Here is a 20,993-nt window from a genome sequence, read left to right as displayed (position 1 = left end):
CTGTGGGGCTGGAATGGGGAGACCTTGGTCAGAACAGTCAGGAGCTTCTGGTGTCCAGTTCAGCCCTGAACACACTGTGTGGGCTCTGGCAAGACATGAATCCCTTTTTTCCTGGCTTTTCCATCTGTTTATACGATTTTCTGCAGAAGTATATTTGTGAGGCCTGATGGGATAACCGGCTCTGAGAGCTTTCGGGTGTAATGGAAAACTGACAATTTTAATTTTCCCTCAAATTATCATACTCTAAAATAAATAGAGAGTCGAGTAGATTCTCCAGCTATTCATCCTGGCAGCTATGCCTCAGCTGAAGACAGTCTACAAGTTGGCAGACCAGAGCGAACAGAAATTTATCTTGGTTCCTGGAGAAAAAAACCTGCTAGTTTCAACAACTGAAATTCTGAGAGAGGGTTTTCTGGAGAGGAGCCATTTGCAGCAACAATATATTTGAGAATATTAACTTATTCGTCTCTTGCTGACTTTCCTGTTGAGGAAGGATGCAAAAGGTGGTTGCATTGAACTTCAGCCTCAAATGCGATTCTAGACGATCAGACCTGGCTTGCTCACCTCACTTGTCCATCATCAAAAGATACGTCAGAGACAAAACCTCCATTCTGAGCAAATGGAGAACAAACTGACAGATTTCAAGGACACTGGTGCAACAAACCACAAAAATGATGATCATGGCTATGTTTGCCTTCAGGATGCATATGCAGCCTTCATGAACAGCAACGCCTTTTTATCAAATGCTTATGATGCAGTGGCACCCAAATCAGGGAAATTCAGGGATTTGGCAGGCGGGAAAAGAGAAATGCAATACAATGCCACTTCAGACTGCAGTCTGCTGGAGCTAGGCTACTCCAGGCATTTTCCTTTTGTCCTCATTTAATGGTTCCTCTAAATACAATGTCTCAGTATCAGCCAAGGCAGCAAAATTTACAACATACTAATTAATAGCAAGATGCTTAGGTCAGCAATCCTGTCTCTGAGTATGTAATTATGTGTTTGGAGCTTTGTTTTTTTTCTCTTGCCTTCCTCTGTCAGATTTTACTAGTGGAGTCAGGGAGTATTAAGAACACATAAAATTTTAGGTGGCTGGAGCATGATTAATTTTACTTAAACAATGAGGGATGAGCTATGCCACTTACCTTCCACCACATGACTAGACAGTTCTATCCGCTGTCAGCTCAAAACAAATCATACCGGGATTGAGGATTACAACTCACAACGAGTAACTATAGTCGTAAACCTGCTTCTCGCCCTTCCTGACTGACTGATTTTTGTGACAGTAAAAGTAGTCCTTTTTCTCTAACCAGAGAGTCTTGAACTTCAGATTATAAGCAAAACACGTTGCTGCACCTGCTCTGCCAATCCCCAGCCCTGGGTCACTTCTACCACTAACTCTCCACTCCCGCTTCCAGACAGCTGGGCAGGGAAAGAAAAATCCCATAATTCTATTTACTGGCACAGCAACAAATCTATGATCCCCAGCAGTGGCTGGGCCCCCAGTGCTACTGGCAGTCCTGGTATTTGTCCCGAGTCAGCTCCGTTTCAGATTTCCCTACAGCTGTTCTAACCTTTCAACACGCTCAGAGATCCCCTCATTCTAAGTAGATGCCCTTGTCCATGCATCAAAAACAAAGCAGAAGCCCTCTCTTTCCCCTCTGCCTGCAGCCTGCCTGACATCCACAGGGGTGCCCATCTTTTCCCTCCCTTCCTCCTAAATCAGAGAAGAGTCATCTTTCCTCATCCTCCAAGTTAGCACTTCTATAAGACATTGGACACATCTCAGCCATCTTGTGGGGACCTCATAACATCAGTCATTTCCCCTCACATGTTGGTGTCTTTGATCCATCGCTCCGTGTTCTCTGGCTTCTACCCTTCGGTCTACAAATTTGCTCAACTTCTTTCCTTATCACCATGCATAAGCTTGCATGCATGCAAACACACCTACAATTCTTTAATCATTTCAGCCTCTTACTCGTGCTGCAAATTGCCTTGTACGGCAATTAGTTGTTTACATGACAGTTTTCAACTGGTCCAGCAGTTTTTAATTGTTACTGTGTCAGATCCCTTCAAGAATCTGATTAAAGCAATGGGTCTCTTCCCTGATGACATGCATAAAACTAAATACACACGCACACACACACACAAACTTCTACATAAAATTCCATCTTGTTCAGGGACCTCTTAGAGGAGATAGTTCTATGCTCATCAACACTCCCAGTTCCACTCCTCTTCTGGGGACGCTGGAGAATTACACTTCTTTGTGATTTGAGGTTAGTGTCTTTGACCAATGAAATGAGAGTGGAAGTGATGTGTGTGGAAGCCTTAAGAGCCTATACTCGATGTGCAATGCTTTCTCTTTTGACTCTGCCACTGTAAGTGCTGCGCTCCAGATAGTGACTGCTCTGTCAGCTTGGGTCTTGGAGGGAGAAGGAGGCAGACCAGCGCTCTGGCCAACCTGCAGCGGGCAGACTGAGTGAGTGAGAAATCCATCTGGTTAATTAGAGTGGCTGACAGAGGGGATGGTTAGTTACTTGGCATAACCTAGACTCTCCTGCTTGATCTCAGGGAATTCTCCATTAGATACAAGATCATCTAAGTCAGATCCTTTCTAGGGGACTTTTAGCTACCCTCCTTCCTGCATAGTTCTAGGCTTTCAGTTCTCTCTCCCTAGAAGGCTCTTTTCCTAGTCCTTCCTATGACTTCTCATCCTTCAGACCACAGTATACATGTTACCTTCTGAGGGAGATTCTTCTTGGCCCTTCTTCTCCCCTCTGCCTCCTGTTACTGTCTCCACGTTACCCATTTCTGTCTTTCACAGAGTGTGTCACAGCCCATAATAATTTATTTCCTGTCTCTCAAGTTCTGAATTCACAGTATTTGTATTCTTGCTATCAACAGCAGTTCATAAATAACTGATATCATACTTCAACCCCATGTGAACTTAAGAAAAAGAAGTACCTTCTAAAAAATGAGCTGCTTTCATTTCTTTAATATGATAAAAATAGAACCATGAGTGGTCTATAAAAGGCGCTCTTATGTTTTTCTAAACTATGTTAATAGAAGAAGAGAGCTCTAACTAAAAATGTCGGTCAGACATCCAAACGCTTGGATGTGCACCCAGAACAAACCACTGACCCTTGGTATTCACCCAGTCATGAGAGAGAGGTCAGCCTGACATTTTGGGGTTTTTTTCAGATAGTTATGGGTCAACAGCACTAACAACCTTTGATCCCAACCCAGTTAAATAGTAGATTTTGTTATTCAGTGACATACTTTTTGTTTTGTTTTTCTTTTGCTGTGTATATGCAACAAATGGTCTTACTTCAGACGAACATTAAGAATTAGTCCTGAAATGCCAGAAAATGTTAAGCAGCTAACCCTTTGTTATGCATCTAGGAATATAAGTATAATAACTTGTCACAAAGTAAATAATTCATACTTGTTCAATGAATGAATGTATACAATTAGTAGTATAAAATAACCAAATATTTCACTTTTACTGTATATAACTCATACTGCAAAAGACAACTATTCTAATTTTAAAAACCAAAGTTTCAGCCTTACTGTTTCATCTCCACACAAAACATGTTTATTGTTCAAATATTTTAGGAATATATAGCTTAAAATGTGAAATTTCCTGTTTTCACTGGCTTTATAAGTTGTATTAAACACTCCTGACACTTGACAAGAGATTCAGAAGCCGTGATGCCAGCATATAATACAGCAGACTCTGAAAACATTCTCTAAAATTTAGACCTCTTCAGATACTCAATTTCATAAGTACAAAAGTTTTGGGAACATCTGAATTAATTGTTAGACCAGCATACATTTTAGTCTTGATGAGAACAACCAAGAAAAATGTTGGTTTGGAAACAAAAATAATCTTGGTTTAGTTTTTTCATAAACTGTTTCAGGTTTGTTTGGGGAGGGAGGGGTTCTTTAGATTTCCTATGTGGCAGTTTGAGTTTCAAAATACTATCTCTTAAAATGCGAAGTATACCCTGCTACCCTAACTCTTATGTAGCATGTATAATAGTTATCTGACAGCTACATTTTTCTACTAATATTTTACCAAGATCCACATGTGCAATTTAAAAATAATATGGATTTTTCAAGATGTGACCGCATATTTCTTTTTCCTTTTTAAATTGTTTCCTCTCAATTAACACATTTTAAAATGAGATTATCATCTGCCATTCTGTTTTAAGAGCATGTGGGTAATCTGATGAGACTTAATGTCTTTAAAATGGGGCATGCATCACCCATGTAGGTGCACACATTTGTACACATATAAAGAGATATATTTTTAGTGTTTCATATAAGACAGGCCATTTCTTCATTCCTCATCATTACAACACAACCTTCAGAAAAAGCATAAATACTTCTTTTCTATTCTACTAAGGCATTTCAACCAAACACCTAAGTTGCACAGAAATAGTTGCTATAGAAAAGCAAAGGAGATAAATAATACTCAATTATGCTATCAAAAACTGCAACTGAAGTAAGGCAGTATCAAGGTTTATGTTTAAGAATGCTGACTGTATTTATTCTTGACTTTATGTATACTCCAAATTGAATGTGCTGAGTCCCAAATTGGAAGGTTCTTTACTGCTAAAAATAGTACATCTTAATGAAAATATTTTAGCTGGCATTCCAGATTAGGAAATCAGTACAAGCCAAGAAAGTTTCCTTTGTACAAAATAGTAAAATTTAATGAATAATGGATTCAAGTGATGCCAATTACTTGCCTTCATTTCACACAAAATTTCTTTATGAAATGAAAGAAAGTGAGATTTACCTACACAAGACTTGCAGACACCTTGGCTCTCAAGAATAAATGCTTCTTCAGGTTTCTACATGTCTTTCATTTATTTTGCTAAGGAGCTTATTTTGAATAGTGCTCTATGACAGCATTTAGGAGTTTCTATTAAGTTTATTAAAGAAAAAAATTATATTAACTATCTCCTAAAAAACATTTGGCTCCATTTTTGGCTTGTTTAGAGATTACACTTTAAATACAAAATTACTAACAAGGCATCTGGTAAATGTGAAGGTGGCTATTAAACTTTTGTAGCCTTTGATCTTGCTAATTAAGTTTTATAAAGACTTTAGAGAGAGAACAGTTTGTCAGTCAACTTACTTAGATATTATAGCTTTAGGAAAAAGTTATTTTAGCATATTGGTACACCCTATGTTCTAAAACTGAAAAAAAAAACACTATTTTTAAAAATATGACACTGATATACCCATATTATACAATTTAACTCCAGTTGACTATATAATCAACTTAAGAGAAATAAGAGGGAGGGAAAGGGAGAAACCCTCTCTTGGGAATTATAAGAATTAGTAACCTCCCTACACATTCCTCTCTGAAAATACATATTGATCCTTATGATTTCTAGAGACCTTCTACTTTATCATGCTTTAAAAATTATATCTGAATCAGCATCTTAATGAGATGCCCTTTTCTGGTTCATTTTGGAAGAGTGAAGGAGTGTGGGCTGTGGTACCGGGTAGGCAAAAACAAAGCCAAGCTCCAACAGGTACTGTGGACTTTGGTCATGATCTAACATCTTCAGTCTGCATTTTCATCCATAAAATCATAAGACACTTATCCTAAAATGGTATGAATTTTACATCAATTCTCCTTTCAAATTATCTTCATGAAGTTCACCAATACGCTTAGCTTTAAAAGTTAATATTTAGCTCTTATCATATTTAATACCTTTGTAGTATTTGACTCTTAACCATTTCATCACTCTTCCCAGAAACCAAATGAGAAAACAGTTTGATCTATCCCTTTCTGCCATTTTCTCCCTTCCTTATTGTTCATTATCACTCTTGTCTGATAGACTATTCTCTCTATATTGTTAATTAAATGACTTCTGTGCTCTTCTCCCGCTGAACTATCTTCCCAACAAATTCTATCCACCATTACTCTTTCCCCTGTGCCTCATTTTCAGACCTCTGTCCCAAGCTCTTTGTCCCCAGATTGCTTCTGCCTGTCAGACAACTTCACTGGATTGTCCTAGGAGTACCATCCAAACTTCCATCCACTTCAAGCCAAGATAAGAAGCTAGACCTCTCTTTCCCCTTTATTCTGCTCTCACAGTCCCCTGGTCTAAAAAGCATTGATTCTACCATTAAACTATGCTACTACTACTACTAAGTCACTTCAGTCGTGTCCGACTCTGTGCGACCCCAGAGATGGGAGCCCACTAGGCTCCGCCGTCCCTGGGATTCTCCAGGCAAGAACACTGGAGTGGGTTACCATTTCCTTCTCCAATGCATGAAAGTGAAAAGTGAAAGTGAAGTCGCTCAGTCGTGTCTGACTCCTAGCGACCCCATGGACTGCAGCGCACCAGGCTCCTCCGTCCATGGGATTTTCCAGGTAAGAGTACTGGAGTGGGGTGCCATTGCCTTCTCCGATTAAACTATACTACTGCTTCTTATTCTTTCTGTCACCACTATAGTAATCAAGGCCACAAGTTTAGATTAATAGAATGGCCTCTGCATTATTCACAGTAGTCTAAACATTGCAACAAAGAATATTTGTAATAAAGAATATTTGTAACAAGTATTATAACAAAAGTCTCAGTGGTTTAGCACAGTACAGAACTTTTTCTTTCTTTCTCATGTTACAATCCAGTGCAAATGGCTGGACAGGATCTGGTCCATTCAGGTGACTAGGTTTCTTCCATCTAGCAGCCACACCACCTCCTAGAGGAATTCCCCACCAGACCACCCCCACCCCGCCCCGACCCCCCTGTAATTGGCAAATAACTGAGAGAAGAGAAGGTAGAATTCAGTTATGGGATTAGCCTAAATACAGTGGTGGAGCACAGATGTAAAAAATACAGTTAAAACTCCCATTTCAAAATGGGTAGGTAATACTAGGAGATGCATAGTGTTCATTAGCACATGACAATTCTGAAACCCTACTTGGCAGGCCTTATGAAGTCTCCTACCATGGAGAGAGAGTGAGTTACTTGATTAAACTTTAATTCTGCTCTCTGAAAATAATTTCTTCATTGGTCCTTAGCTTTTCAATTCAGTTCAGTTCAATCACTCAGTCGTGTCCGACTCTTTGCGACCCCATGAATTGCAGCATGCCAGGCCTCCCTGTCCATCACCAACTCCCGGAGTTCACCCAAACTCACATCCATCAAATTGGTGATGCCATCCAGCCATCTCATCCTCTGTCGTCCCCTTCTCCTCCTGCCCCCAATCCCTCCCAGCATCAGAGTCTTTTCCAATGAGTCAACTCTTTGCATGAGGTGGCCAAAATAATGGAGTTTCAGCTTTAGCATCAGTCCTTCCAAGGAACACCCAGGACTGATCTCCTTTAGAATGGACTGGTTGGATCTCTTTGCAGTCCAAGGGACTCTCAAGAGTCTTCTCCAACACCACAGTTCAAAAGCATCAATTCTTTGGCACTCAGCTTTCTTCACAGTCCAACTCTCACATCCATACATGACCACTGGAAAAACCATAGCCTTGACTAGACGGACCTTTGTTGGCAAAGTAATGTCTCTGCTTTTGAACATGCTATCTAGGTTGGTCATAACTTTCCTTCCAAGGAGTAAGCGTCTTTTAATTTCATGGCTGCAATCACCATCTGCAGTGATTTTGGAGCCCCCCAAAATAAAGTTTGACACTGTTTCCAGTGTTTCCCCATCTATTTCCCATGAAGTGATGGGATCAGATGCCATGATCTTCGTCTTCTGAATGTTGAGCTTTAAGCCAACTTTTTCACTCTCCTCTTTCACTTTCATCAAGAGGCTTTTTAGTTCCTCTTTACTTTCTGCCATAAGGGTGGTGTCATCTGCATATCTGAAGTTATTGATATTTCTCCCAGCAATCTTGATTGCAGCTTGTGCTTCTTCCAGCCCAGCGTTTCTCATGATGTACTCTGCATATAAGTTAAATAAGCAGGGTGACAATATATATATATATATATATATATATATATATATATATATATATATATATACAGCCTTGATGTACTCCTTTTCCTTAGCTTTTAGGAGTTCTTATTGTCTATTTCTTCCCTTTGGACACAACTGAAAAGAATGTTCTCAAAGTTTGAAAGCCAAAAGGTGATTTTACAGCTCCAAGAGTTTTTAGTCTGATATTCAACACTTCTTGACAATACAAGTTCTTCAAAATCTTGATAGGTTTCTGTTGTATTTGCTTCCATCTATATACTCAGGTTTAATTCTCTTCTCTCGCCCTCTGTCCTTAACTGCAGCTATTTTGACTATTTCTTCCTGCAAGGACACACCCTTATTCTAACCTCTTCCATGGAAGTAAATCATGTTGTCCAACTAAGTAGTTCTACTGGCCTTTTGTGGCTCCATTTGGGATCTGGAAGCAATTGACTTATCAACCATTTTTCACTGCAAGTCTTTGGACTCCGTCATTTTCTGTTCAGCTTGATAACTGGCCAGTTCTTTCTGGGTTCATGCCTTTTATGAAACACCTTACCAAAGGCAGCCAATAATAGCTATCATACACTAACACAGAGTGTTTCTTTAAAGCACATCTCCTAAAGCAGAGGTTTCAAAGTGTGCTCTGCCCAACCCTAAGAATGCCAGAGACCCCTTTTAGTGGATCCACTGTCAAAAATATTTTAATAATACTAAGAGGTTATTTTCTTTTTTCACTGTGTTGACATTCCCACAGATACTACCAAAGCAACCACATGTAAAGCTGTTGATATTTAACACAAATCAAAACAATGTCATCAAACTGTATCATTGTATTATATCATTGATTGAACATTGTATCTTATCTTTTCCTATGTACTCAGTTGACTTTTTAAAAAGCCAGTTTCACTTAAAAATGCACTTGAAACAGTAAAAATTATTCACTTTATTAAATCTCAATCCTGGAGAACAAGTCCTAAATATTCTGTGAGACCAGAAGGAAAACACACACACACACACACACACACACACACACGACTTCTGCTGCATACCTGAATTCAATGGTTGTCTTGAGGAAAAGCAGTGTGCGATTGTTTGAGTTGCAAACTGAACTATCTCTTTTTTTGTGGAACACTATTTTCACTTGAGAGAACAAGTGGTAAACAAACTATGGTTATTCAGACTCGGGTATTTGACAGTCATTTTCTTGAAAATAAATGAAGTGAGCCTGTCACTTCACTTGGAGGCAAACAAGCTGACAATATTTCTTGACAATGATAAAACTTCAGTTTTCAAGCGAAAATTAGAATTTTGGAAAACTCGTACCATCACCATGAGCTTGACAACTTCCGAGTTCTTAAAGACTTTTCTGATATTAGCAAATATGATTTTTAAAATACGATATAATGAAGTATACCAGTGATGTAACTCAAGGAAACAATGTTTTCTAAGTAACCAATGTAAGATATTTTTAAAACATATGTAGGTAAATGACTCCTTTAAAGTGCAATCAAACCAAGCAATTTTAATGTTATAAGCATGTGAAAAGTTCATTGATATGATTTCAAGATTCCACCTTGCAATCAACTTTTAACAAATTATCACCTATTGAATTACTAGGTGGTATCCAAGAATATCTACAACTATCTGAAAAGGTTATTAAAATATTCCTTTAAAAGAAGGAGGTTGGTCTTCTAACAAGAAATAGATATATATCTCTGTGAGGTCAGGTTTTCTTTATATACTTCAGTTAAAATGACGTATTACAATAGAGTGAAGAAACAAATGAGAATCTAGCTGTCTTCTGTTAAGCTAGACAGTACAGAGTTTTGTGAAAAAGAAAATGCCATTCTTTTTGATAAATTTTTTGGAAGCACAGTTATCATAAAAATATTGCTTATATTAACATAATGGGTTTATGACTGTTTTTGATTCATTAGTGTTTTTTAACTTCAGTTTTAAGATGGTAATTCTTGCTATATATAACCCACAAGCAAAAGTTTTGGGGATCCTCAAAAGTTTTTTAAAGGGTGAAGAAGTGTTGAGAAGAAAACGTTTGAGAATCTTGGTCCTAGAGAAGGGATCATACAGCCCACAGGTCAAATCCAGCTACTTGCCTGTTATGTAAATAAAGTTTTATTGGCACACAGCCACACCCATGTACTTCCATGTTGTCATGGCTGCTTTTACGCTATAATTGCAGAGTTGAATATTTATGAGAGAGATGATATTGCTCCCCAAATCCCAAAACATTTACTAGTTTGCGTTCATGGAAAAAGTGTGCTGACCCCTGTTCCAGAGGTTTGGTTCTCAAGCCTGGGTGCACATTAGAATCACCCGGAAAACAGTTAAAATAATACCAGTATCCTTTTCCTTCCCCCAACATATACACATTGAGCAATTAAATCAGAACCTCTGGGAGCAGGTCCAAGCATGGATATTTTTATTAAATCCTCCAACTGACTCTACTATATAGGCAAGGGTAAGAATCACTATCCTAAAGTTTTATGATTTTTAGGCATAAATCTTGCCTTTCAAGTTATTCCAAACATCAGATTATCCCAGATGTTTCCCCTTCAGAACATGAGTTACTATATTTCAAGCCCCTATTACTAGGGCCCTCGCTGACCAAGCACGGAGTCAGTGCCACGTTTGAAGCCGTCACAGGTTTGAAGCCGTCACAGAAGCACCCCATTGTTACAAATTTGAAATGGTGCACATTTCAGTATTAGTCAGGATAGGCTACCTTAGCAACCACTTCTCACTTTCAGAGGCTAATATAACAGAGGTTTTCTTTATCATGCAAATCATGGTGCAAGGTGTCTGACGGGGAGGCTCTCTGCTCTACAAAGGAACCCAACTGCTTCTAGCTAGACATTCTACCACCCCTCGGGGCCTCAGAGAGCAGACTGGATCCCTCTTCATCCAGCCAACAGACAAGAGAAAAGAAACAGCATGGAGGATTGAGTAGGAGGTGTTTTATGATCAGGCCTGGAGGAGGTCGACATAACTCCATTGGTCAGAACTTAATCATTTTTAAGTGCAAAAGAAGGTGCTAAATGTAGCCTACCTTTCTGCCAAAGAGGAAAAGTGAAATAGCTTAGTGAACTATCTTTATCCCTGTCACAACCTTCCTCCTAACTGGTATCCTGTATCAAGCCCTGTACCATGAAGGGCCTTAATGCCCCTTGTCATAGGCAGAATAACAGCTTCCCAGGTACGTCCACATCCTCGTCTCCAGAACCTGTGAATGTGTCACGTTACACGGCAACAGGGACTTCTGCAAATGTGATTAAGGCTAAGGATCTTGACATGGGAGTCTCTTGGATTATCCAAAGCGGGTTCAATATAATCACATGGACCCTTAAAAATGGAGAACCTTTCTGAATGGAAGTCAGACAGATAGGAAGGTGGAGGAAGGGTCCAAGAAAGGCAATGTGTTTGAAGGAAGGGGGCCATGAGCCAAGAATGCAGGCAGCTTCTAGAAGCTGAAAGAGCAAGGAAATGGATTCTCCTCCAGAAAGGAACACAGCCCTGCCAAACCCTTGATACTAGCCAAGTGAGACAGGTGTCAGACCTCTGACCCAAAGAACTGTAAAATAATACATTTGTGTAGTTTTAAGCCACTAAGTTTGCAGTAATATTTTACAGTAGTAATAGAAAATAAATGCACACTTCACTTCTACGTTCTTACTGCTATCGGTGACAGCCCCAACATTTAAATCTTAATTGTTGCTCCTTTTCTTTAAAATCTTTACTGGCTCCTCATTCATTCACTTAATACACACGAAACAATTACAATGTGTCAGGCACCCTCCCCGTCACCAAGACTGCTGCCCTGAATAAGACAGACGCACTTCCTGCTTTGATGCTTAGCAGTACAGGGACTATGACATGACTCTCCCATGTCATTCAATGTCTGCACAGTCTAATGCTAAACAGCCTACATACCATCTCTTGACATTTCTCTCTGCCAGAAAGAGAAAAAAAAAAGGCTTTGGAAAAAAAAACGTTAGTTGCCCAGTCGTGTCCAACTCTTTACGACCCCATGGGCCACAGCTCGCCAGGCTCCTCTGTCCAGGGGATTTTCCAGGCAAGAACACTGGAGTCGGTTGCCATTTCCTTCTCCAGGGGATCTTCCCAACCTAGGGATCAAACCCAGGTCTTTCACGTTGTAGGGAGACTCTTTACAGTCTGAGCCACCAGGGAAGCTCATCTCTTGACATTTCTCTCTGCCATAAAAAAAAAAAAAGCGGGGGGGGGGGGGGGGCCTTAGGAGTGCTGATAAAATGTCATCAGATTTCTAAGATGCCTGTTTTAAGAACATCACTGGCCACAGTAGAAAACTGTTCTGCCCTCCCTATTCTTTGTTCATCTGGAAAACTCCCACTTCTCCCCTAAAAGTGATCTCAAATATTATTCCAGAAAATAAGGTCACTCCCAGGCTCCCTCCTCTTTTTACTGTGGAGTATATATATCCAAACTAGTAGTTGTTACAATGAATTGCAACTGTCCCTTCTCTGCCCCAATTATGGCTTTCAACAAATTCAAAGCGAAGTTCCTAGTAAACTTGCTTTTAAATAAATGCTGAGAATTCTCTTTCATGCATTCATTCATTCATTCTCTCAAAATAAATTCATCAAAACACACTTCACCAGAATTTGAATTAAGTTTTCTGCAGGAAAATTGACAGCACAATAAAAATCCCAAAATAAGAAAAACAGACCAGCCTCTAAACTGTTTGCCATATCTTTTCCAGCATAGACCTCTTATTCTTTCCAAAGAGCATCCTTGTTGGAGTAACAAAATGGACAGCAACTCTGAGAAGCCCGCATAATGACATACTTGAATATGGCTACCACAAAACTAGGATTCTGCATGTACCTCTGTTAGTAAATTTCTGCAATTTGCTAAACATGCGTGAAGGTATACAGTACCCATAAACTTCAACATATACCTACAACACATAACACACAGTGTATTAAATTATATGAATAATTTTATTTGGATGGATTTATTTCACCTGCCTACAAGAACTAGAGAAAAAAGATCAGTCTTTTTATAAGCATTTCAAATGTTTATAAAATACGTGTTAAATATACATTGTGAAACTATTTTTTTGTAATTTATTGTTACATTTTTCTTGAAAAAGAGAGCCACTAGTCTGTTTCACGCACTGACACATTTTCCTGGTATAGTCAAGCACTCCATGCAAGATTCATATTCTAATTAACTAAGTAGACAAGAATTTTTCTTATCAATTACTAATTTCCCTGCATCTGGATATTTTATGTTCACAACAGTGAACATTAACATATTTTACTTGGTAATATATCTGTAATATATAAATGGTGATCTGCTAAATAATTTACTAGTTATAGAGAATATTTTGATAAATTATTACTGTCACTATTATGGAACCATCATGCAAAGGCACATGTTAATACATTTTCAAGCAATTCTTGAACAACTATTTTGTACCTACTATGCACAGGGTGCAGAGATCAGTCAGAAACATGTGTAGAATAATTATCAGTTGTTGGCTAGAGTAAAATTTATTCCAACCATAGGAACATAATTTTCAAGAGACAAATCGTAGCTGTCAGCACATGAAGTTTTCCTGAACATTTCCACTTTTATTAAGAACTCTCACCTAGCATCCAGCAGACATTGGATTCCTACTAGCATGGTGGTTTAGCTTTCCTGCTCACAGAATATTAATGGTCATAAACTCTTTCTTATTCCCACCTCCCAATACATTAGCAATTTTCCAATGGGCATTGATTCTGTGCGATGGAGTCTAATGTGATAACCACAGTGGTAGAGTAGCCAGGGAATTATCCCCCTAGGAGGATAGGAGTTTTTTCTACCTCTAAGTCAATGATCATTAAAACCAACCAACACGTTAAGTTTAACAAATCACAAAGGCTATGGGGAGCTACAAATTGCAATAGTGAAGTTACAATTATCCAGCAATTAGGTTTACATTTACATTCACCCTTTCAATAATCAAGTCTACAAACGCACCCACTTCTTCCTGCTGAACTTGATCTGGAAGGTTTCTACAGCTTTCATTTTTATGCAGGTTTCTCAAACCAAGAAAACAATTGCATCTGAATGAAGTAATAATGACAAACCTTATGAAGCAGAAAGAACAATAATTTATTCACCTAACGTAAGCCTAATTTAAAAAACATGGTCGGGGGCGGGAGGGGTGGGGCGCAGATTGCCAAGCTCTATTTCCAAATGGAATGTGCTCTGAGCCAACATAAATATTTGGCTACTAGAAGAGTGTGTAGTTCAGTAAATAACAAACATGAATACCTAATGTTTTAGGAATGCTTTCAGCTACAGGTAACAAACAGTCTAACTAGGGCTTTTTTTTAATTGGGGAATTTTTTTTTTTCCCCATAGTGAGAAATCCAGAATTACCAATGCTGGACTAATTCAGTAGATCAATGGTGGAAAAGACCCTGAGATTTCCTTGTAATTATTCATAATTACAAAAAGGTTGTTGCAGCTTCAACAATCATATCCCTCTTCTCCCATGAAAAAGGAAGATGGAACAGTGAGAAGGGGCGGTGCCAGCATCTAAAGTAAACACTGCATGAGGAAGCTCCCAGAACATGTTTGTTTTTCATTGGCCAGAATTTTGTCCCAGAGTCATTGCTGGCCTACAGGTGAGGAAAAGAGAGAAAGGGGACAGAGAGAACAAGAACAGTGTCTTCTGACACCCAGAAATCAACCTAACATTCGCAGCTGAGCCTTAACATTGTGAAGAGCCATTGCACCACTCACACTAGGCCTTGGTATTCTCCTGTTGACCGCACACCAGCTTCGAAATCAGCAGCTATCAAGATGAAGTGAGAAAAACAAGACGAGTCCATAATCTTCTAAGCACAGAAACAAGGTCATTGTACAAACCACAAAAATTCCAAACATCTCTGCACCCTAATCTGAAGCCCCATCACTCCTTTCCCAACCATAGCTTTAGCTCACTTTATTTTGTCCATCTTATAAGATTTTTAAAATATCTAATTATTGGCTTACCCTCAATTCCCAAAGGCATGTAATCCATAATAAAGCCATTTTTTAAAACCCTCCCCCAAAGTTCCCTAATGTGTGTCCCCCTCCCATGAGAATCCTTTCAAATACCTTTTACTGAAATGCCTGACATTTCCCATGGTTTGTGGGCTTCTTCCTTTCATATGTTAATAAATCCAATTTGTTCAATCACAGGTATGTTTCTGGTGGTCTTTGGATGGAAGGTCAACCAAAAAAGTATTTGCCACAACTTTGTTCCATTCTAGTCTAATTAAAATGGTGCACCCTAACAGGTCAGACTTCAAAATCCTTAACTGGAAAAAGAGTCAGGATATAGTGAACAGAGCGTATGAAGAAGAACCAAGGGACTAAAGCTCTAATCTGCTCTTTCCAGTTTATCAGTTACGTGGCCTCAGGCAAGACACTGAAGGACAGGAAAGGAACTGACCTTACAATCGTCTAAGTGAATCAGCTAACTTTAACTGTGTTTGAGATGGCAAAACTATAAGCTCCAAGAGTCTGAGGGTATTTTCCTTCTCTTTACATTTGAAAAGTTGCAGGATCAGGGTTTGAATCCAAGCACCTAACTCTAAAAAGTAAAAGTGTTAGTCACTCAATCATGTCCAACTCTTTTCGACCCCTATGGACTGTATCCCACCAGGCTCCTCTGTCCATGGAATTCTCCAAGCAAGCGTACTGGAGTGGGTAGCCATTCCCTTCTCCAGGGGATCTTCCCGACCCAGGGATTGAACCTGGGTCTCCTGCATTGCAGTCAGATTCTTCACCATCTGAGCCATCAGGGAAGCCCCTAACTCTAAGTCTAACCCCCAACTCTAACCCTGAAGCCTAACTGTTTTCCATTATACCCAGTTTGAATTTCTTCCTCTGTGAACTAACTAGGTCGTGAACTTCAGAACTTTAAAGGCCCTTTCTGCTCACCATTTCAGGGCTCTGAATGATGAATCACATTATTTATATTTATGCTTTTTAAACCTACCTGGTCTGTAGATGAAAGGTACAGGAACAATGTGAGGTGATGTATGTTTATGGAGTTGGAATTAGACCAAGACATTTCTTTACTAGCTTAAATCATGAATTTGAGCTACCATTCAAACTTCCAGGTAAAATTAATTTTCAGTTCCTTGTAATTTAAAATACAATTTGCATTTCTTTAATAATTAGTGATGCTGAGCATCTTTTCATACACTGGCCCTCTGTCTTCTTTGGAGAGATGTCTATTAAGGTCTTCTGCCCATTTTGTAATTGAATATTTTTGTTGTTAAATTGTATGAGCTGTTTGTATATTTTGGAGATTAAGTTCTTGTCTGTTGCATAATTTGCAAATATTTTCTCCCAGTCCCTAGGTTTTGTTTGTTTGTTTCATTTGCTGTGCAAAAGCTTAGAAGTTTGATTAGGTCCCATTTGTTTTCTTTTGCTACTACCTTGGGAGACCGACCCAAGAAAACATTGGTATGATTTATGTCAGAGAATGTTTTGCCTATACTCTCTTCTAGGAATTTCATGGTGTCATATCTTATGTTTAAGTCTTTAGTCATGTTGAGCTTATTTTTGTGCATGGTGTGAGGGTGCATTCTAATTTCATTGATTCACCTGTAGCCGTCCAACTTTCCAAGAACCACTTGCTGAACAGACTATCTTTTATCCATTTTATATTCTTGCCTCCTTTGTTGAAGATTGTCTATAGATGTGTGGGTTTATTTCTGGTCTCTCTACTTCACTTCATTAATTCATGTGCCTGTTTTTGTACTGATACCACATTGTTTTGATTACTCTGCTGCTGCTGCTGCTGCTGAGTCGCTTCAGTCGTGTCCAACTCTGTGAGACCCCATAGACAGCAGCCACCAGGCTCCCCCATCCCTGGGATTCTCCAGACAAGAACACTGGAGTGGGTTGCCATTGCCTTCTCCATTTGATTACTCTAGCTTTGTAGTATTGTCTGAAGTCTGGAAGAGTTATGCCTTGTGCTTTGTTTTTTTCCCTTCAGAATTGCTGTGGCAATTCTGGATCTTCTATGGCCCCACATAAAATTTTGGTGTGTTCATTCACCTAGAGCCAGACATCCTGGAATGCAGTCAAGTGGGCCTTAGGAAGCATTACTACAAACAAAAACTAGTGAAGGTGATGGAATTCCAGCTGAGCTATTTCAAATCCTAAAAAATGATGCTATTAAAGTGCTGCAGTCAATATGCCAGCAAATCTAGAAAACTCAGCCGTGGCCACAGGACTGGAAAAGGTCAGTTTTAACTTCAACCCCAAAGAAGGGCAATGCCAAAGAATGTTCCAACTACTCCACAATTGTGCTCATTTCATATGCTAGCAATGTAATGCTCAAAATCCTTCAAGCTATCCTCCAACAGTATGTGAATCAAGAACTTCCAGATGTATGAGCTGGATTTAGAAAAGGCACAGGAACCAGAGATCAAATGCCAACATTCACTGGATCATAGAAGAAGCAAGAGAATTCCAGAAAAACATCTACTTCTGCTTCATTGACTATGTAAAAGTTTTTCACTGTGTGGATCACAACAAACTGTAGAAAATTCTTCTAGAGATGGGAATTCCAGACTACCTCATCTATCTCCTGACAAACCTGTATGCAGGTCGAGAAGCAACAGTTAGAAATGGACAATGAAAAACAGACTGGTTCAAAATTGGGAAAGGAGTATGTCAAGGCTGTATATTGTCACCCTGTTTCTTTAACTTATATGCAGAGTACATCATGAGAAATGCCATACTGGATGAAGCACAAGCTGGGATCAAGATTGCTAGGAGAAATATCAATAACTTCAAATATGCATATGATACTAATCTAAAATCAGAAAGAAGAGACGAACTAAAGAACTCCTGATGAAAGTGAAAGAGGAGAGTGATAAAGCTGGCTTAAAACTCAACATTCAAAAAACAAAGATCATGGAATCTGGTCCCATCACTTCATGGCAAACAGATGGGGAAAAAGTGGAAACAGTGACAGACTTTATTTTCTTGAACTCCAAAATCATTGCAGACAGTGACTGCAACCACTAAATTAAAAGACACTTGCTCCTTGGAAGAAAAGCCGGGACAAACCTACAAAGGTATTAAAAAGCAGAGCCATCACTTTGCCAACAAAAGTCTGTATAGTTAAAGCTATGGCTTTTCCAATAGTCATGTATGGATGAGGGAGTTGAATCATAAAGAAGGCTGAGTGCCAAAGAATTGATGCTTTTGAATTGTGGTGTTAGAGAAGACTCTTGAGAATCCTTTGGACAGCAAAGGAGATCAAACCAGTCAATCCTAAAAGAAATCAACCCTGACTATTCATTGGAAGGACTGATGCTGAAACTCTAATACTTTGGCCCACCTTATGCAAAGACCCAACTCATTCCCTGATGCTGGGAAAGATTGAGGGCAGGAAGAGAAGTGGGCAACAAGATGCCCACTTCTTAAGTGGGCATAAGATGGTTGGATGGTAACACCAACTCAATGGACATGAGTTTGAGCAAACTCTGTGAGATAGTGAAGGACAGGGAAGCCTGGAGTGCTGCAGTCCACGCAGTCACAAAGAGTCAGACACAACTTAGTGACTGAACACCAACATAAATTTTTGCATTATTTGTTCTAGTTCTGTGAAAAACATCATAGGTAATTTGATAGGGATCACATTCAATCTGTAGATTGCTCTGGGGAGTATGGCTATTTTAATAATAGTAATACTTCCAGTTCAAGAGTATGGGATATTTTTGTGTGTCTTTGAATCCTCTTTATTTTATTAATGTTTTATATTTCTCAGTATATGTCTTTCACTTTCTTGGTCAGGTTATTCCTTGGTATTTTTTGGTGCAATTTTAAAAGATTTTTTTTTTTTTTAACATTCCCTTTCAGTTATTTCATTGTTAGTGTAAAGAAATGCAACCAATTTCTGAATGTTAATCTTGTATCCTGTTACTTTGCTGAATCCATTCACTAGATAATTTTCTGTCGAGTCTTTATGGCTTTATATATATAGTACCATGTTATCTGCATATAGTAACATTTTACCTTTTTCCCTTCCAATTCGGATACCTTTTATTTCTTTCTCTTGTCTTCCGTGGCTAGGATTTCCTGTATTATGTTGAATAGAAGTGATGAGGAAGGGTATCCACTTGATGCCATTCAGAATGGTCATCATTAAGAAATCTACAAATAAGTGCTAGAGAGGATGTGGAGCAAATGGAACCCTCCTACACTGCTGATGGGAATGCAAGTTGGTGCAGCTACTATGGAGATCAGTATGGAGGTTCCTTATAAAACTAATTATGTTGCCACCATATGATACAGCCATCCCACTCCTGGGCATACACCCAGACAAAACTATAATCAAAAAGATGCCTGCATCCCTATGTCCACAGCACCACTATTCACAATAGCAAAGCCATGGAAGCAAGCTAACTGTCCACTGACAGATGAATGGACAAAGAAGATGTGATACAAATACAAAATGGAATACTACTCAGCCATAAAGTAGGACAAAATAATGCCATTGGCAGCAATATGGATGCAACTTGAGATTATCATACTAAGTGAAGTAAATCCAAAGAAGACATATACCATATGATATTACTTGTATGTGAAGACTCTAATACATCACAAATGAATCTATCTTCAAAACAGAAACAGACTCACAGACATAGAGAACAGATATACGGTTGCCAAGGTAGGGAGATGGAGGAGGAAGGATAGACCAGGGGCTTGGGGTTGGTAGATGCCAACTATTATTGCATTTAATGAGGTTAAACAACAAGGTCCTACTGGGTAGCATAGCAAACTATATCCAATCTCCTGGGATAAACAATAATGAAAAAGGATATAAAAAAAGAATGTTTGTGTAAAACTAAGTCACTTTGTTATACAGCACAAAGTTGTAAATCAACCATACTTGAATAGAAGATAAATCAATTAAGTTAAATATGACTACTTAAGGAATTGAGTGAGATCCTATACAAAAGGGGCTGAGAAAAGTAAAGACTTGACAATAAATATAGGAAAGCAAGTCAGCATATTTCTTTTTTATATTCAGCATTCAGCATGAACAATTTAACATTCATTTGCACATTCAGGTAGAAACCTTTACAAGCTAGCAATAGACAAATATAAAAAAATATAATCATAGGTAAATAAGGACAAATGTAAAAATATACGCATTTTAGTCATCAATTTAGACAAATTTTTTAAGAGAAGTAATCAGCAGTGTTGAAGACTTAGGAAAATATGCACTGAAGGACCAGAGGAAGGAATGTTATTTTGTAACTTTCTTCTGAAGGGTAATATGCAATATATATCAAACATTTCTAATATTTTTGCCTATTGCCTTTGAACCATAATTTCCTTCTATACAAAATCACAGATGTGTGCAAAGAGCCACAGAAATGTAGAAATACTATTTATAACTGATGAAATTTTTTAAAAAGTTAAAAGGTTAATGATAGAAGATTGGTTAAATAAATTGCAGCTTACTCATATAAATGAAATCTATGGTTGTTAAAAAGGAAATGAAACATTAAGTACTATGGGCAAATGTTTAAAATACATCCCTATGTTGAAAACGTAAATTTTTCAATGTATGACTGTGTTTTTGCTTTAAACTTGTATGTAAAGGTGTTGCTATGGATTGAGTGTGTGTGGACCACAAAAATCCATTTGTTGAAATCTAAGCCCCAATGTGATGGTATTTGAGAGGTAATTAAATCATGAGGGTAGAGTATTCACATGGGATTAAGGCCCTTATAAGAGCCCAGAGAGCTAGTTCCCTCTCTTTCCATGTAAAGATACAGCAACAAGTCACCAGACTGCAACCTGGATGAGAAAGTGAAAGTCGCTCAGTTGTGTCCGACTCTTTGTGACCCCATGGACTGTGTCCATGGAATTATCCAGGCCAGAATACTGGAGTGGGTAGCCGTTCCATTCTCCAGGGGATCTTCCCATCCCTGGGATCGAACCCAGGTCTTCCACATTGCAGGCAGATTCTTTACCAGCTGA

The 20,993-nt window shown here is 38.7% G+C and overlaps 1 long non-coding RNA gene across 1 annotated transcript in view; it reads left to right on the top strand.

The window, feature by feature from the left end:
• Positions 1–2,326: 2,326 nt before the first annotated feature.
• LOC113894068 overlaps positions 2,327–20,993 on the top strand; it is a 58,160-nt gene continuing 39,493 nt past the window's right edge. The window contains exon 1 of the long non-coding RNA XR_003511457.1: positions 2,327–2,479. This is a non-coding gene — a long non-coding RNA (uncharacterized LOC113894068). The remainder of the gene's footprint in view (positions 2,480–20,993) is intronic.

This window comes from Bos indicus x Bos taurus, chromosome 6 (assembly GCF_003369695.1).
Source record: "Bos indicus x Bos taurus breed Angus x Brahman F1 hybrid chromosome 6, Bos_hybrid_MaternalHap_v2.0, whole genome shotgun sequence".
Lineage (NCBI taxonomy): Eukaryota > Metazoa > Chordata > Mammalia > Artiodactyla > Bovidae > Bos > Bos indicus x Bos taurus.
The sequence above is the reverse complement of the archived record's forward strand: the minus strand, read 5'-3'. Positions and strand labels throughout refer to the sequence as shown.